This window comes from Rattus norvegicus, chromosome 3 (genome assembly GCF_021556685.1).
Source record: "Rattus norvegicus strain SHRSP/BbbUtx chromosome 3, alternate assembly SHRSP_T2T, whole genome shotgun sequence".
Taxonomy (NCBI): domain Eukaryota; kingdom Metazoa; phylum Chordata; class Mammalia; order Rodentia; family Muridae; genus Rattus; species Rattus norvegicus.
The window spans coordinates 115,458,124-115,476,696 of NC_141536.1; the positions used below are offsets into that span (position 1 = coordinate 115,458,124).

The 18,573-nt window shown below is 47.1% G+C and overlaps 2 long non-coding RNA genes across 2 annotated transcripts in view; both read right to left on the minus strand.

Annotated features, from left to right (window-relative positions):
• Positions 1–18,573, minus strand: part of LOC102550367 (uncharacterized) — an 87,871-nt gene that overhangs the window by 16,502 nt on the left and 52,796 nt on the right. The window contains 1 exon segment of the long non-coding RNA NR_110721.2: positions 8,209–8,273. This is a non-coding gene — a long non-coding RNA (uncharacterized LOC102550367).
• On the minus strand, positions 10,044–12,669 carry LOC148006542 (uncharacterized). Its single transcript, XR_015683777.1, has 2 exons — positions 12,581–12,669; positions 10,044–10,207 (listed from the first exon to the last, which is right to left on the minus strand). It is a non-coding gene; the product is annotated as an uncharacterized LOC148006542 (long non-coding RNA).

The window sequence follows — 18,573 nt, forward strand, 5'->3', positions numbered from 1 at the left end:
CTGCCAGGTTCACAACAGCAGGGTGCATTAGCCAGGAGTTGTCACAAAGGGCCACGCAGCCAGCTATGTAGAAGTGTGGGGGTGCTTTCAGTGTAGATAGGGGAACCTGTCAGAGGCAGGGAATATGTGATAAAAGCAAAGCACAGATGGTTCGCTTCTTCTTGTCTGTAAGTGGGGACGCGGAATGTATTTCTACATGCTTGTGTTTGCGTGTTTGCATAGAAGACTGCCAAGGGTGGGCTGGTATGATGAAAGCCAGCTACTTGATTCCATGGGTGACTTGGGGACGGTGTACTACATAATGCTCTTGAAAGTGTTATCCCACGAGGGGCTGCACCAGGGACGGGAGGAAGAACAGGATGAAGGACACTTGGCCTGGAAAACCAGGGCTACCAAGAAGGTTTGCGGGCTGCATGGTGCTGGATGTTGTCTGTGGGGGGAAGCTGTAGTCTACATAGTCAGGCCTAGCAGAACCTCTCACCAAGGGTGTACAGGCACACAAACACAGAGACGAGGAAAGAGGCTAGTCACAGCTTCTCTCTCTCTCCCTCTCTCTCTCTAGTGTTGTTTCTACTGCCACTGGTATAACAGTAAAAACACAAGAAAAATGATTCTTTCCAACAAAATTCCCACCTTCTAAGGTATTAGATACGTTCTCAGAACTATCATTATAAAATGTTAGTTTTATTAATAATGAAGATATACCTATTAGCTCCTGACAAGATGCTAATTTCATGCCCAAGTCAATTAAAGGATAGAGTCTATACTCAGTAATATTAACTTTTATACATGAAATATGATTCTAGAGGAGATAGGATTAGATTACATTTCAAACCTCTCATGTAAAACAATGGAAAGTTTGACAGGGACACTTAAAACCATACACTACTTAAAGTTATAGGTCCATAAGATGACAAATTGGTAAAAGGAGACTTAAATTCTAACTTAGGGTTCTTCCAAGTTGTACCCAGGACTCAACGAACAGGGTGGGCGCACTTGAGCTGAGCTGGGTGGAGTCAGGAGGATGGCCAGAGCACAGATGAGGAGAGTGCTTGGACTGAGTCCTGTTTACGAATAAAATGTTTACTGCATCCATCAAATGGGTTAGTCAGAAGATTCCTTACTCAGTTCTCCTGCTATCCTACAGCCATTTGTTTCTTGAAATATTTTCTTTAATTGAAAACAGATTCTTTTCTCATACAATATATCCTGATTATAGTTTCTCGCTCTTCTTCCCCTCCTCTCCCCTCTAGATCCACTCCTTTTCTGTCTCTCACTAGAAATGAGTAGGCTGCTAAGAGGTAACGAGCAAACATGACAAAATAAAATACAATTAAGATGAAGCAAAAGGACCCTACTAACATCAACCCAAATGGCGACTCACAAGGGGGAACGAATCCTAGGAGCAGGCAAAAGAGTCAGAGACCCGCTCGTTCTCACAGTCAGGATTTCCATAAAAACACTGAGCGAATGGCTACAACACATACGACCTGGTGCTGCCCAGAGCAGGCCCTGTGCTTGCTGCTTCAGTCTCTGTGAACTCATGCGAGCTTGGCTCAGCTGCCTCAGAGGGCCTTGTCCTGGTGCCCTCCATGCTCCCTGGCTCTTATGTTCTGACTGTTCCTCAGCAGGGTTCCCCGAGATTCGAGGGGAGGGATTTAGATCCTCTGCACAGAATGTCTGGCTGTGGGTCTCTGCATCTGCTCCCATCTGCTGCTGGAAGGAGCCTCTCTGACGATGACTGAAGAAGACACCGGTCTGTGAGGATAGCAGAATATCCTTAGGAGGCATTTTACTGTTACTGTTTCTTTTTAGACCAGTCATGTTTGGTTTCCCCCTAGCTTTCTGGGATATCTCGTCTCTGGTTCTTAGTTACCTAAGCAGTCAGTGCTGGGTGTGGGTTCCTTCTCTGGGGTGGGCCTGAGTCAAACCAGACAATGGTTGGCTGTGCCTACACGTTCCGTGCCACCAGCGCTCTGCCCTATTTCGCAGGCAGGGCAGGCTGTAGGTCAAAGGTTTTGTGGCTAAGTTGGTGTTTCTCTTTTGGTAGCTTGCAGAGTGCCTTCCCTCACCAAAGACTATTGATCAGGTCTAACCCCTTACGGTCAATTATTTCCAGAACCATTGTCACAGATACATTTAAAGATGTGCTTGCCAATAGTCCTTTTTCCTTCCTTCCTTCCTTCCTTCCTTCCTTCCTTCCTTCCTTCCTTCTCTTTCTCTTTTTTTCTTCTGTTCTCTTTCTTTCTTTCTCTCTCTTTCTTTCTCTCTCTCTCTCTCTCTCTCTCTCTCTCTCTCTCTCTCTCTCTCTCTCTTAGATTTATTTATTTTATGTGAGTACACTGTAGCTGTCCTCAGACACACCAGAAGAGGACATCAGATCCCATTACAGATGGTTGAGAGCCACCATGTGGGTGCTGGGAATTGAACTCAGGACCTCTGGAAGAGTAGTCAGTGCCCTTGACCAGCCTGTCTCTAATATTTCTTTATCCAATTAAACTGACAAATGAAAAGGGTATATACGTTGTTGGGTTTTTTTTTTTTTTTAAAGCTGATGAGATGGTGAGATAACATGTCACTGCAGCTAAACTGAGTTTACTCTGACTAAAACCAGAACCGGAGAGGTATAGTCCTCTGTGAGCGACCACTGGTTTATGCTATGGGGAGGTCACACCAGTTAAATTGGGGAGAGAAGGGCACAGACCTTCCATATGGGCTTGTAAGTTGTGACTCTCCTTCATCCAGAGCAGAAATTGAACAAATTAGAAGTGACAGGCAAGTCAGACACCAGGAGACAATGAAAAAGGCACTGTTCAACCAGAGCTATAGAGTAAGCTGAGGCAGGAGGATAGGGTCTCCGCCTACCTGGGTTGCAGGGTGAATTCAAGGCTGGCTGATACAGGTTATCAAGCCTGTGTCAAAATAAATAGTGAAAAACAAAAACGAAACAAACTGGTGTATATCTAGCAAGTTATGTGGAGCCTAAGGTTCAAACCTCAGTATATTTTTTTAAGACTGTGTTTTGGAGGGAGCAGTTTCAGGTTCATACTCTACCTACCCCCAAGCCTAATCAGGCACAGCCTTTCCTAACACTGACATATTCATGAGGATGGCGCAAGGGTTAGAAGCCACCAACCAATGCAGATGCACGAGTATCTCCCAAGTCCACAGCATACACTGGGCTTCACCCTCCGTATACATTCTGTGGTGCAGACAAACCGTAATGATGTCTGTCCATCACGATTGTGTCACGCAGGGATCCTCACTGACTCCAAGCATCCTCTGTGCGGAGCAAAAGCCCTACTGAAACCCTTGGCTGGACAGTGTTTCTGAGCCCAGCCTCTGCCTTCTCCAGGGACCTATGCCACATCTGTCTCCTCACCCTCTATCTGCATCTGCCTGCATCTCCACCACATACCAACCTGCCCCCAGGGTCATCAGGGGTGCTGCCAAATCTGCCTAGATGGTCTCCTCCCTCTGCCTCTCACAGGCCGGCTGCTGTCATGTCTCAAATGCCAGGCACCCCATCTAGTAGGGGGACTCCTTGTTCTCACCTCTCATAGCTCCCTCTGTCCATCTCTCCTCAAGCAGGGGGTCTACTGTGTGGTACTCCTGACTCTGGACACTCTGCCTCAAACAGAGGGTGAATTGGATGAGCTTTTGTTGGACATAGACGTTTCTAGACCTTTCTCTCTATCATGTTCTACATCTGGAAGCTTCAGGATTCTCAAGCCCAGGTACCTGTGAGAAGTTACTGGAAGGAAAAGCAAGCATGAGGGGTGAGTGTGTGTGTGTGTGTGTGTGTGTGTGTGTGTGTGTGTGTGTGTTCATGTGTGTGTTTACATGTGTGTGAGTGCGCACATATGAATGTGTGAGTGTACATATATGTGAGTGTGTATGTGTGAGTGCATGTGAGTGAGTGAGTGTGCCCATGTGTGACTGTGCGTGAGTGTGTGTGCGCATGTGTGTATTTGTGTGTGAGTGTGTGTGTGAGAGTGTGTGGGTATGTATAAATGTGAGTGTGCATGCATGAGAAGGGGTGAGAACGAGCCACACATTTGCTGCTTCCAAGAACCAAGTAGGCAGTGGTCCATCTTGGGTCTAATCGCCGTCCCTTCCTCCTGCTCAGCACCCTGGTCCACAGCACACAGGTCTCCACAGTGAGCAGACGCTGGCCGTGAAAGCGAGTCTCCCTCTCTTCCTGGCCGTCTCAGATAAAGACAGAAAGCCTTCAGGATTGGCCAGTGCCCAGGGAAGACAGAAGTCCATCAGAGTGGTAGCCACATCTCACAGTGCCTGAAGGGAGTCCACCCCACTGGTCCCCTACCCCGCCTGGCCCAGCAGTAAAAGTAGTCCCTGCCTAGACACAAATAAATATGCACGGAGTCCTGGGACAACTGTGAACTCTGAAGCCCCGCAGCCCCGAGCTCAAGTCCAGCATCCATTTCTCACAGGCACGCTTTATGATTCCCCACCAGAAGCCAGGTTTCCACCCCTTCAACTCCTCCAAGGAAGAACACCATGCCCAGATCATAACTGCATGGAGCACGTGCCTGGTCTCTTGTATAAAACAAGTCCGAGTACCTAAGGTATGCATCTTATCAAAGACTGTGTGCTGGCTGATCTTAAAATATCGCCCCCCAAGTACACATGGAGTACGCCAAGAAACCATCAACGGTAAATTACGTCCTGCTCCATGGGCCAGGACGTGGGCACTGTCCTCGTGCAAGCCGTTCACATAAAATCCAAGATGTCTCACACTTTATCTTGAAACTTGGTAAAATTTATTGATCTTTACAGCCATGAAAGGCAAGAGGAAATATATTTCAAGTTCAAGTCTTTTATTACTGACCTACTGACCATGTGAAATGGCTCAGATTTCTCCTCTCCTCCAGCTGCCAGCATTTATGGCAGCTTTTAAATGTGTCGCTTTACCCAGATCTTTGTACGGTTCAGGGGACACTGGGAGTGTGCTGAGTGGCTCAGGCTTTGGGATCAGAAAAAAACCTTTCAGCTTAAGTACTTTTGCAGCTCATGGGACAGAGGAAGTGAAGTCCACTTGAGAAGATGGTGGACCCCAGAAACTCAGTGAAGAAGCATGCTCTCCCAGATTTATGCCTCTCCACATGGGAATAACAGAAGTTCCCCTTGTCACTGGGAGTTATGTGTGCCTCTGTGCTGTGATAGAGGTAGAAGAAATATTCAGATTCCTTGGTGACACTTGCTACCTGCAGAATCCCTCTCTAACAGAGACCCTCAGTGGCTTCCCTGGGCTTAGGCTCAAAGACTCCACAGCTACCACATCTGTCTAGAACCCAGAGTGGGCAAAAACAACCAAAGAATGGGTACCCAGTCAACAGAGAGGGGACCAGATATCTGCACCAAGAAACATCTCCAGCAGCATCACTCCTGATGCCTACATCCCAGGGTTAAAACACAAAAATGACCAATCTACCCAATGTGCCTCCTCCAGAAGGCAGCAACCCTCCGAAGAAGGCCCTGGGGGAAGCAATTTAGTTGAATCACAAGACAAGGACTTTAAAATAGCAATTACAGACATGTTCAGAGACTTGAAAGAGGGCATACATGCCTTAATGAAAACACAAGCAGGGCGATGAAGTAATGAGAGCCATTCAAGACACAAAGGTGGGATGTAACAAGGAAACAGAATCACTAAAAAACAAAACAAAACAAACAAAACCCAACCGGGACTGAAATAGAGCTTGAAATAAAAAGGATTCAGGATGCCAAACAAAAACCTCAGAGATAAACATCAACAGCAGAGTAGAAGACGTGGAAGACGGAATCTCAGGATTGAAGACGAGATAGAAGAAATGGAGAGTTAGGTCAAAGGAAGTGTTAAGTGTAAAAACATCCCAGGCACAAAACATCTGGGATATCTGAGAGACACTGTGATAAGACAAAGCTATGGATAACAGGTACAGAGGGAGAAACCAGGGCCAGAGGCACAGAAAACAAAACTTTTAACTGTTTACTCCGACTGTGGTCCGTGCTATAGACAAGTGGCTTAAACAACATCTATTGTCCCATGGTTCTAAACCACAGATATCGAAGCCCAAGGTGACAGCAAGGTTCATCCCTACCAGAGGCCGAGAGAGCAATTCTGACCATCCTCCCTCCCTCCCTCCTGGCTTCCCATGTCTGGCCTGCTGGCCATTCTTGGTATATCACTCTCATCTCTGGCTTTGTCCCCACAAAACAGTCCAAATTCTTCTCTTTATGAGGGGACTTCTCATATCAACCCCTTATTAGGTGATTATCTCTGAAGACTCTGCCTCCCAATTTCATGACCTCATGAGATAGCAAGGGCTGAGTCAACACTCATTCTGGAGGCATACAATCCAGCCACTACCACCTTACATATTGGCCCTGGGGCTAAGGAACTCATGAAGCTTGTCATTGACTAGTGAGCATCTTACTGCTCAGGGAACTGCGGAGTGGCTGTGCTCACCTCTGTTACTGTACTTGTCAACACGTAACACACACAAGTCTCTAGGGTAAGGAGTTCTGCTAACCATAGATTCCCAACAGCACAGAGGCCAGGCCACTCAGGAAGCCACATTTCCCTCCCACGGGGAGACAGACCTGGGTAGGGGCCAGGGCAAAGGTGAGAGAGCTGTCTGCCTGATCCCAAGAAGGAGGAAGACTGCAGGGAAATGGCAGGATAGTGTGTGGGGCCAGTGCCTGGAGAAAGGGTGGGAATATAAGGAGGATTTTAGAGGAGACACTTATGACCATGACAAGATTAAGACACTCTAGGCAGAAGGGGAGCTAAGACAACAAGAAATGACAGGCCCTAGATGCTAGGTTGTCCTATTGGGGGTAGCCTGTCCTGAGACCCACTGTATTTCAGGGCATTGTCCCAGGACCCTGGGAGCTGCAGCGCTCTGCCTGGTGTTTCCTACAGTAGAGGTAGGCCAGGACACTGATTAGAACCCATGCACTTTCTGCCCTTCATAGATGCCTCTGCTCTTAATCACTGCTGTTGACTCAAAACTAGACTGTGTTGTTGAGGAGCATTAAGTGAGGTTTAATAAACAGATTAAGACATCTGTATAGTTTTTAAGGCTCTTGGCCTTTTGGTGGGTGCGGTCTCTCAGCTAGCCTCTAATTTAACCCAACGGCTCTGCCATTGCTTCTCTCCGTGTGGTTCTCACAGCCTACTTCCCAGCACCCAGTCTCTGGTGTCTCTCTGCATCTGCCAGTGTAGGCCTGCCTGCCCAGACAGTCCAGTCTATTTCTCCACTTCTTGCCCCAGCTCCAACCGTCAGTTCTTTATTATGCAAAAAGCCACATTCCTTACTCAACCAGTTGGCTTTAGGGACTTTGGGGAAGTCACCCTCCCCAAGGGCAGCTTGCCTTTCTTTTATAGGCAGCAGAAGGAGTGACATTTACATATCCTACTAGCCTGGTGCTGCCAACTCCAATAACAACTGAAAACACAAGGACTCGGTTTTTCACAACCAGAAAATACAATATTTGTGAGTCACCCTATGATCTGGGGTTCAACATGATGCATATGCCTAAGATCTCAGTGCCTAGTCTGAGAATCTGTGAATCTGGGCAGGCAGTGATAGGCCAGAAAGACCCTTCTGTAATCAGCTTTCCGACACTATAACAAAATACCTGACATAATCAACGTGTAAAGAAAAATGGTTTTTACAAAAGGCTCAGTCTTGGAGGTTCACCTCTATGGTGGGTAGGTACAACCACTGTATTATACTCCTCTCATCTTTGTTATAAAGTCAGTCTCCCTCTCCCTCTCCTTCTCCTTTGCTTCTCCCTCTTCTCTCCCTCCTTTCTTCCCTACCCATCTCCCAGGTTGCTATACAGCCAGTCCATACTGGTCTTAAACACACTATTTACCCTCAGACTCAAGCTTGTAATCCTCCTGCCTCAGCCTCCCGAGTTATGGGACTACAGTTATATGCCACTGCTCCCAAACTCTCACCATCCTGTTTGGCCTTTTCTTCTTTCCCCAAATTCAAAGTTTCTTTATAGCCTGTGTACATCTACCCGTATACCCAAGAATTAACATTATAGACCAGGGCAACAGAAGAGATGGCACTGAGAATGTTCTTTGGAAAACTGTTCTTCTTTGCCCCAAAATACACATCCGCCCATGCAGAATATTTGGGAAGCATAAATCAGTGATTAAAAGGTCATACCTTACAACTGAGAACTTACCTCTGAAAGGGTGACCAGCGATTATGGAGGAATGCCCGCAGGAGGATGGGAGGCCACCTGAGCCCCTGTAGGGAGCAAGTGAGTACAGGCGTTACATTTAAAGCTGAATCATCGAGGCTCTGTTGGTAAATTCACACCTAGGCAAGCAAGAGGCCTTGCATTTGAGTCTCAGGTCCCTTGGGCATGGGAGAGGAGCCAAGCACACACCCGCAATCTCACTACGGAGGAGATGGGGACAGAATTCCTGGAGCTTGCTGGCCATATTGTCTAGACAAACTGGTTATCTCCAGGTTCAGCAAGAGACCCGGTCACACCAGTAAGGTGAAGAGTGATTGAGGTGAAAGACCCCCAGAGAGGACCTTTCCCTCAGGAGGAGTCCCAAGCGCCCAATGACCGAGCCGAGTCCACTCGGATGCAATCAGCAAGAGGGTTTATTGGAAAACACAGGTACCTGCGGGCACACAGTCTCTTCGGAGGACTTGCGCACCCAGCAGCTCCAGCATGGGGCTTTTATAGGGATTGGGGAAGCAGAAGCGGGCGTACAGAAGCAGATGCATAGTTACGGGGATTGGTGGATTCAAACGAGGCACATAGACATGTTCACATATGATTGGCTATTTCACATGATGAGGTAATAAGGTATAGCTACACACATTGGCAGGTTTGGGGCGTCCTGGATGTCGGGGGCTGGGGGCTTATCTCTTCCTGCCAGGTGGCCTGTGAGTGGTACTCCTGGTCTGTTCTGCATTCCTTTCCTTTTATGGTCTGTTAGTTTTCACAGTGACTCGGCCCTAGGTATCTGGGCGTGCCTGGGCTCGTTCAAGCCTGTTGCAACTCTGAGTTAAGACTCATGGGGTGGGTCTTTCATTTTCCCCCATTTTCTTTTAGACTTGAGTAAAATCCTTTACTCAAATCGAATTCTAAGGAATCTCTTCCTGTTGTCTTACCCTCTGGTATTGTTGGGTGAGAACAAGCGTCTGAATGACTGAGAGTCTGTTCTTTATGAACTGCATCAATCTGTTTAGAATGCAGGGGCCAAAGAGGAAGATTAGGAGGAGGATGATTAAGGGTCCCATCAAGGTGGACACCAGGGTAGCAAACCAAGGGGATCGGTTAAACCACCCCTCGAACCAGCCTTGTTGGGAATCAAACAGCTTCTGTCTCTGGGCCAAGCGTTCTCGGAGCTTAGCCATGTTATCTCTCACTAATCCTGTATGGTCTGCATAGAAACAACATTCTTTCAGTGTAGCACACAGGTTCCTTCTTTAAGGAATATCAGGTCTAATCTTCTCCTATTCTGAAGGACTACCTCTGAGAGGGAGGTTAGGTATTCTTGGAGGTCAGCTAAAAAGTCTTTCACTCTTTTTATATCTGAGTCAATGGCAGTTCTGAATTCTCTATAAACCTTGCATTGCAGGGCAATGGCAGATGTCCTTGTGCTGCCCTTGCAGCACCTAGATAGCCTTAAGTAATTCTCAACTCTTTTTTTTTCTTCTTACTAAGTCTTTAGCATCAGGATTCCAATCTGGACACTATCTAAACCTACACACCAAGGTCATGACTAGCTTTTAGAACTTCTAAACTTATACAGATTGTGATCCCTGAGGCACAGTCCCAAGAAGTGTTAGGAGTACTAACATATGCAATGTTACATCATTTGTAATAGAAATCAAGCCTATCCCCACACCTATCTTGATAAAACCCGGGGCAAACATGAAATTAAGTCTAGGGAGCTTTTTGAAGATCTGAGTTTCCCTCTAGGTCCCAGCTCTCAGCCCCAACAGCTAGTACACGGCTGGTGAGGGTTGAGAGTTGATGGCTGTCAGGGTGGTCAGCAGAACCAGGTACGGTCCTTTCCAGTGAGTATCTGGGTTCGGTGCCATCGTATGTAGCCGAGTCTCCGACCTGGAACTGGTGAGATGTCTCAGGGGTCCCCAGGGCATAGGCTGCTGCCAGCTCTGAGCAGATTTCTTTCTGTATCACCTGTAGGTCTTTTAGCCTGGCACACAAATCATTATTACTATGGCACTATGACATGTTGGTTCAGTAACATCATCTAATACAGTCAGTGGGGCTGAGGCCCCATATAAGATCTCAAAGGGGGTAAGGCTGAATCTGGAAGGGGTATTTCTTGCTCTGAAGAGAGCAAGAGGGAAGGAGTGTCACCCAGTCTGCGCCAGTCTCCATGGTTAATTTGGTCAGGGTCTCTTTTAGAGTTCTATTTATTTACCCTACCTGTCCTGAACTTTGAGGTCTGTAAATACAATGTAATTTCCAATCGACCTCTAAATACTTGGCCACACCCTGGCTTACCTTGGCAATGAAAGTAGGGCCGTTGTCTGACCAGATTACCTTGGGCATTCCAAGAGGAAGATTTCTTCCAGTATCTTCTTGATGATTGCAGAGGCCGTCTCTCGTTTGGTGAGGAAAGCTTCTATCTATTCCTGAAAAAGTATCTACAAGCACTAGGAGATACTTGTGATTATATTTTTCTGGTTTTATCTCAGTGAAGTTCACTTCGACTTTTCACCAAACTCTCTAGGTCTCTTTGCCCTGTTTGCTTGCTAAGCATTCACTTATTGACATACCTTATACTTTCTACTGCCTCTCTGGCTAAAATCTTAAAGTCTATTACATACACTTAACTACTTGGACAAACTTTTTATCTCCTAAATGAGTCCATTTCTGTATTTGGCAAAGTGAGTCTTTTCTTTGTTCTCTGGGGAGTATAGCTTTCCCCTCAAGTGTGCCATTGTCCTTTATCTTTTAAGCAATTTGGGCCTTTTCTAAGTGAGGCCATCCCTTAGTCCAATCCTAGTTCTCAGTGGCTGTCTCTTGCAGGCCTGCAACCAGGATGGGCTCCTGCATAACCATTTTTCGAGCCACTTGATCTGCTTCGTTATTGCCCCATGTCACTGAATCTCTTCCCTCCTGATATCCTGAGCAATGAATAGTACTCACAGTTGTTGGCTTCATCAGGGCATCCAAGAGATGGCAAAGGCATCTGCGGCACTGATGTACTGGGGGGTTGAGGTTCAGCCATCCTAGATGACATTGTGTTGTCCACCATGGCAGCACCCACTTATCTCTGACCTTCATGAAGAGAACTGTTCCCGTCTGTGGACAAGGTAGCCTCGGCTTTCAGCAGGGGTCAATCAGCCAGTCGCAGAGGTCTTTCCTCCACCCATGGGCTTCTGCCAGTGCTTGACACTCGTGCTGTGGTGGCTCCAGGTCGGATTGGGCAGCAAGGTGACCAGATTGCCCCCAACAGGTGGAGAATCTAGTCCATGGCAGCTGACCAGTGGTCCCATCTTTTGGGACACTCTATTCAAAGGCAAACATCAGCCAGTCTATCACAGTTTAAGTCCTGGATTGGGTGATAATTGTTAGTGCCCGGCTGGCAGGAGTGATATGTTCCAAGTAGAACAGCGCTAAGCCATTCATCTCCCAGCATCAGGTACTGGTGCACTGAGACAGGTCTTAAGCTCCGCATACACAGTCTGTAGATATGCATACACATGGCCTCACCCAGCCATTTCAGCCCACGCAAGCCATTTTGGGGAGCAATTTTCTCATGAGCAAGGGATGGGGGCAGTCAGGGATGACTATGAACTAGTGGGTTACCCGGCCCACGCCAAGGTCCACTGTTCTTCGGGCAGTCCATAAGTATTGTTTGTTGCCAGCAGGCCCCTGTACCCAAGGTCTTTGGATACTGGCCCACTGGAGCATAGGAGCACAGAGCATTGGGTCCCTGTATCCACAAAACAACTGGGCGGGCTTCCCTTCTATCTCTGTGCATAGCCAGCACCAAGAGGCTCTCCAGTGTCCCCTCTTGTTCTTTCTGGGGCAGTCCCTGACCCAATGTCCTTTTTCTTCGTATTAGGCACACTGATCTTTAGCCAGGAATTCTCTTCTGTTGCCAGGTACTATCTTCCTAAGTTCCCTAACTACTGTGGCCAGTATATGTTCCTCTCTTGTCTTTTATCTCTCTTTAGCTCTCTAATTTCCTCTTCTTTTTGTCTCTTTTCTTCCCTAGCTTCCTGCTCTTTTTATCCTCTTTCTTCCTGTCTTTCTTTCTTTCTTTCTTTCTTTCTTTCTTTCTTTCTTTCTTTCTTTCTTTTTTTCAGTCTCTCTGCATCTTCTTCTACAGCTATTAGGTGCTGTCCACTTTTCTGCACAGACCCTGAACCACGCATCAACTTATTTTCTCTGCAACTTACAATAACTCTCTCAGTGACTTAGCTTTACCCTTCAAGTTTCTGTAACTTTCTCTTCATATCCTTTCCTTATCTTAGCCAGATTGGTGGGGCATTTTCCAGCCCCTAGGAGACCCACCCTCGGAGCCTGGGGGCAGACCTGGAGCACTCCCTACCTTCAGGGGCATTGAAGTCAACAGTCAGGAGCCTTCCATCCATGTCTGGAACATTCTTTCTGGCCTCTAGCAGGATTCTGTCTTTCCTCAGTGGTAAAGAAGATCTGTAACAGTTACTAACAAGCATCTCACGTGGGATGGTGAGAAAACAAGAAGGGAATCTAGAGGAGAGAGGTCCACTGAAGAGGACAAATAGCATTTAGTCACACAGCTAAACCAGGAGGCCTTTTTTTGGACAAAAAGGCCACTGTAAATATAAGCACAAGCTTTGTCTATGAAACAGAAAGGCGAGCAGAGAGGCAGCCTAGCTGTTACCGGCTGTCTCTCTGGGCTTAGATTTTCCCTTAAGGAGTACCTACCTCCCTTCAGTGTCAGCTTGGTGGCTTTGCCTCTCAAGAGAACCAGCCTCCAAATGACACTAGGCTTCTAGTAACAACTAATAACAAAAGGATGGAGAGATGGTTAGAACCTGGGTGCTAGATACTAAGCAGCTGACAAAAGAATTGTAACCAGTTCACCTGGGGCTTTCAGGACTTTAGTAACAGCCCTTTACCAAACTGTCTCAGTGGGCTATAGGCCCATGGAAAAGAAAACATTAATCCTGACTGGCAAAACAAAGTTCTTCACAGTTGTAGATTCTTTGAAACTATTTTAGGGGCTCTTTTTGTCCCCCAACCTGGGGCATTTTAACCATAGGGGCAGGAACTGGCTGCTGTGGGGATAGGACCAGAGGCACTCTCCATGTTAATGATGATCAGTGAGAAAAGTAATTTAATGTTGGAGACTGACTCCTCCCTTGGAATAAGGACAGCAGATAAGGCAGGCTTCCTTAAAGAACTTCTCTAAATGAGCGCTCTCCTACTGTGAGCAAATGTCAGAAATTCCTTTCCTGTTCTTGTTTTCCTTATAGCCCCACTTAGCTCTCAGCCTTTTTAGATCATTCTTCCTGTAGCATTTCTAACACAGCCTGTCCTTTTTTTATAGCCTGTTAACAGCATTTCTGATCTTTTAGGCAGCTATGCACTAAGTGCCATACCGGCTGAAACTCCGCCTTTAAGATTCCTTACTCCCAAGGAAAATTTAAATCTTTCCCAGTTCATCACAGCTGGCTGCGAGCATAAGCACAGATAAAACACTATATGTTTTTGTTTTGTTTTTCTTTCCTTTTTTTAGAGCTGGGGACCGAACCCAGGGCCTTGCGCTTGCTAGGCAAGAGCTCTACCACTGAGCTAAATCCCCAACCCCCAAAACACTATGTTTTAAAAATTAACTTTGGCTGTCAACCAACACACTGCCACTAGAGCGGGGTCTACAAAATTAAGTTTCTTACTCACTAAGCGTTAAGGGGACCAAGTAAAACTCTTCGACGAACAAAGCAAACAGTTTCATGATTTCAAACACAGTCGTCGGTCCAAGATTTTAAACACAGTCGTCAGTCCAAATTCAAACACGAAACAAAAGTCAAAAAGACACTAACAGACACAACACGTCCAGAAAACCACAGTCAGGTCACAAAGAAGACAAACAATTCCAACAGTCAAACAAGTAACAAGCAGACGCGCCGCGCAGCTTCGGTACCAAACTGAAACCAAAAATTCAGACGGAGTCAGCGAGGGTCTTGGATCCTCTACTCCAATAAAATTCAGACGGAGTCATCAAGGGTGCGGATCCCTCCGAAAACGGACGGAGGTGCCACGGAACCAGATCTCCCTCTCCTCCAACCACCCTTGGAACGTCTTCCAGGGCTGCGGGGGAGAAGTCCGAGCTCGTCAGCTCCTTCTCTGGCCCGCCCAGATAGTCCCCAGATCTGAGCCTATTGATCGATCGTACACAGGACAAGACACAACAGACAAGACAAACGCCGGCCGGCTTACCTCCCGGTGGGTGGTCGGTGATCTCTGGGCGGAGGGTCTCCAAACCCCGGGCGAGCCCCCATAATGAAAGACCCCCAGAGAGGACCTTTCCCTCAGGAGGAGTCCCAAGCGCCCAATGACCGAGCCGAGTCCACTCGGATGCAATCAGCAAGAGGGTTTATTGGAAAACACAGGTACCTGCGGGCACACAGTCTCTTCGGAGGACTTGCGCACCCAGCAGCTCCAGCATGGGGCTTTTATAGGGATTGGGGAAGCAGAAGCGGGCGTACAGAAGCAGATGCATAGTTACGGGGATTGGTGGATTCAAACGAGGCACATAGACATGTTCACATATGATTGGCTATTTCACATGATGAGGTAATAAGGTATAGCTACACACATTGGCAGGTTTGGGGCGTCCTGGATGTCGGGGGCTGGGGGCTTATCTCTTCCTGCCAGGTGGCCTGTGAGTGGTACTCCTGGTCTGTTCTGCATTCCTTTCCTTTTATGGTCTGTTAGTTTTCACAGTGACTCGGCCCTAGGTATCTGGGCGTGCCTGGGCTCGTTCAAGCCTGTTGCAACTCTGAGTTAAGACTCATGGGGTGGGTCTTTCAGAGGAAGACGTCCAACATCAACCTCCAGTGTCCAGGTGCATGTACACACACACACACACACACACACATACACACAAATATACCATGTAACCCAGTAACAGGTTTTGACTATATCTCATAAGGAGGCATCAACTTAGAAATGGCTACCATATCAATGTGTTTTGCAGCCTTGCTTATTATAGCAAACAACTGGAGTTGTCTAACTGTAGTTAGACAATCTCAATGTCTAACTACAAACCGTGATTAAGTAAGGAGGCCATGCCATGAGCACATGCTCCCTCTCAGAGCAGGAAGAGGCCTCTCTGCCTGCCTCACCTCCACCACAGACAGACCTATCAGCCCTGTGGGGAACGCATATGCACCCCAACTGCGGCATTCCAGTGTAGAACAGAGGACCACCAGACGACTACCGGTTCAAACCTCACTTGGTCTTAACCTAGCCACTATCGTTGGTAGTTTTTCCATCTCCAGCCCTGGGAAGCGGGTTGAAACTCTCAAGGCAGAAGTTTCTAGAGTGCCATGCACTTCTCCTGGTACCCGGGAGCTAGGAGCGTGGCTTTCTTGCAATCACCCACCAGTGTCATTCAAGTCAGGATTCAAAACGGAGTCCTGATAGTTCCAGGAGCATGTCTTTCTCAATCCCTTGGCATCCCAGGCTGCCTCTCCCCTAGACTGGTCTCTAACACCCAAGAGAGGCTGCTGCAACATGACTCTCAGACTAAGAGCCAAGATAGAGGGATCTGAATGTGGTCTTGGCTCCTGAGACGCAAAGAGTACCTCTAAGAGGTTACAGCAAATAACAGCTTTCACAAGGCGTTGGGGTATCAAGGGGGAGCCAGAGAAAACAACCGTGGATCTGGTAGGGAATGCTGATCTCCACAGCTGGCTGCAGGGGACATGCGCTAGATTTGCTCATAGGGAATGGCAGGTTTTTTCCTTGGGAGCATTCCGGGCATTTCATAGCTGAGCAGGTGCTGGAGAGTGACTTTGGCTTATAGATGGCAGAAAAGCAATCTGTGCTGCCTCTGTGGAAGAGGTCTGCTGCCCTCCCTCCAGGAGATGCTCAGGATGGGTATAAACAGTCCTAGGAAGGATTCTCCAGTCCGTGGGGCAGCACCAAGAGGCCGTAGTCTCCCTCCTACAGCTAACTCATCTCTTCCCCTACACCCTGCAAAAATGTTTTCACACAGTGATAACTCAGTGATCTTCTGTTAGCTTTTCCTCTGGGCTTCTTTTTACATTCACCTGGAGATGGGGTGTCTCTCCAGAGGTCTGATCTGTGATGATCTATCTAAAAGCAGGATGTGGCTCACTGGTTAAGAGCACATGATGCTTTTTCTCTTGTCTCCTAGCTCTTCAGTTCCCAGCACCCACGCTGGGCGGCTCATATCTCATCTCTGGCCTCTAGAAGCATTATATTTGTGCACAAACTCACACTCACACATATGCATACACATGATTAATTTTTTTTTAAAAAATGTGTACCATGTCCATGTGAGGAAGTGTTCAGGAACTCTTGAGAGCAGACAAAGCAACTGGTACACGAGGCCTCACAGGGATGCAACTCACTGTGGGAGGGAAAATGTAGCAGTTGGAGCATAAAGCAGCTGGTTCCATTCTCTCCCACTCCTGTAGTCAGAGCATAGAAAGAGATGAATTCAGAGCTCAGCCCATGATTTGGGAATCAGTCTACAAATCAGGCAAGTTTGTCATTGTTGTTGTTGTTTGTTTGTTTGTTTTTGTTTGTTGCTTGTTTTTTTTTTAACCTGTCTGGGTCTCAGTTTACCTATCCCTTAAGTGTGCATAATGCACCTTATTGCTAGGCTTATCAAAGAGAATATGCATGCATGATTCTCTTAAATAGTGCCAGCATCTAGGACATTGGCTATCATTTTCATTGCGGTCTATATTTACCAGTCTCCAGCTTAGGAGGAAAGAGGAAAAGAAACAGAGGCTGCTCCATCTCTGCCTGAACACTCTGAATCCACAATGGAACGGACTGGCTTTGAACTGAATAATCCCTGTTTGGCATTAGCGTGATCTGGGGACAGTACAGGCTACATATAGGCCTCTCTGGATGCTCGTGGAGAAACCATCTACTCAGCTGAGACCATAGCAATAAACAGATCACTCCAACTGTGTAAGGATGAGCAGGGTTTCCCAAAGGGCCCCAGGCCCTGGAAAGATCTGGATAAAAATGTAAATAATAGAACTGCACTTCCTGTTTCCTCTGAATGATGATAAACTGAGGTGCCCCCACGTTGACCCACGTAGAAATCTCAAGCACAGATTCTACATTAGCTCCCGTCTCATCGCTGTGAGAAAATGGCTGCCAAAGGCAAGTTGAGGAAGGGAGGGTTTGCTTGTATTCACAGTCTAAGAAGGGATACACTCATGGTGTGGGAGGCATGATGACAGGGGATTGCATTATGCAGCTGGTCACACTGCAGTGGAGGAGAGAAGTGAGTGCTGTGCTCAGCTCCTTTTCTCCTTTTTATTTTGTTGATCCCAGGCCATGGGATGGTGACACTCAAGATGGATAATCCCTCCTCAGTTAAGCCTTTCTGAAAACACCTTCCCAGAGACACCCAGAGACATATTGCTATGTTGGTTTGAAATCCCCTAGTCCTGTCCTTTCATTTTACAGAAAAAAAACTCAAGAGCATTTTCCACCCAAAAGTGTGGGGGGGGGGTGGTAATTTTGTCTTCAAAGAACGCTCACGATTCTTTTCACTCACTTCATGCATCAAATCTTTTATCCACCGTATAAGTCTTCTGGCACTGTGGCGCCCTCTTCTCTGGCAGCATTGGTGCTGTGCATGCTGGATGCTGGTCCCTCCACCCCATCAGTCCCCCACAATCAGCAGAGATGCTGCCTCTCATGGCTCTATCACACTTTTCTACCAGGGGTTGCCTTCTATAGCGTCCTCATATCCTTTTCCCCTCGTGCCCCAGTGCCTTGAAACCATTACTCTTGCCATCTCCCTCCTGGTAGGCAGAGAATTCTTAGATCTGACAGTTCTTATCTTTCACCTCTTCAGCAACTCCTACCTTCTCCCACTTATTCCAGCCATTTTTTTTTTACAGAATCACTCCCCCTACCCCTACCCACCTCCCTGTGACTCAAATGTGGCAATTATGTCCTTTCTGAATTCACTGGGTGTGTTCCTTTAATAACTCTCAAGAAGAGACTTCCTGGTAGAAATCAGTTGGTGTGGAAATAGTAGCTATGTTGATTAACAGGTTCAGATGCTAATCTTGTTATAATGGGAGTTCTTAGGGCCAGATTAGCTCACAGGAGCCAGTCAGTTGCAAAGCTGCTATAACTGGTGGCTGGTCTGCAGTACGCAGCCTCTTCAGAGATGGCTTTATTGTTTTTGGGTCTTTGTCATGTTTGTAAAATTCACAGTGTACCTGGGTGGAATCTGTCACAATTAGCAGGAAAGCACACAGCACCTAACTTAGAACCCAAGTCACAGAACAATAAGATGTTCTGAGTTCACCTTTCACCTTATATGACCCAGAT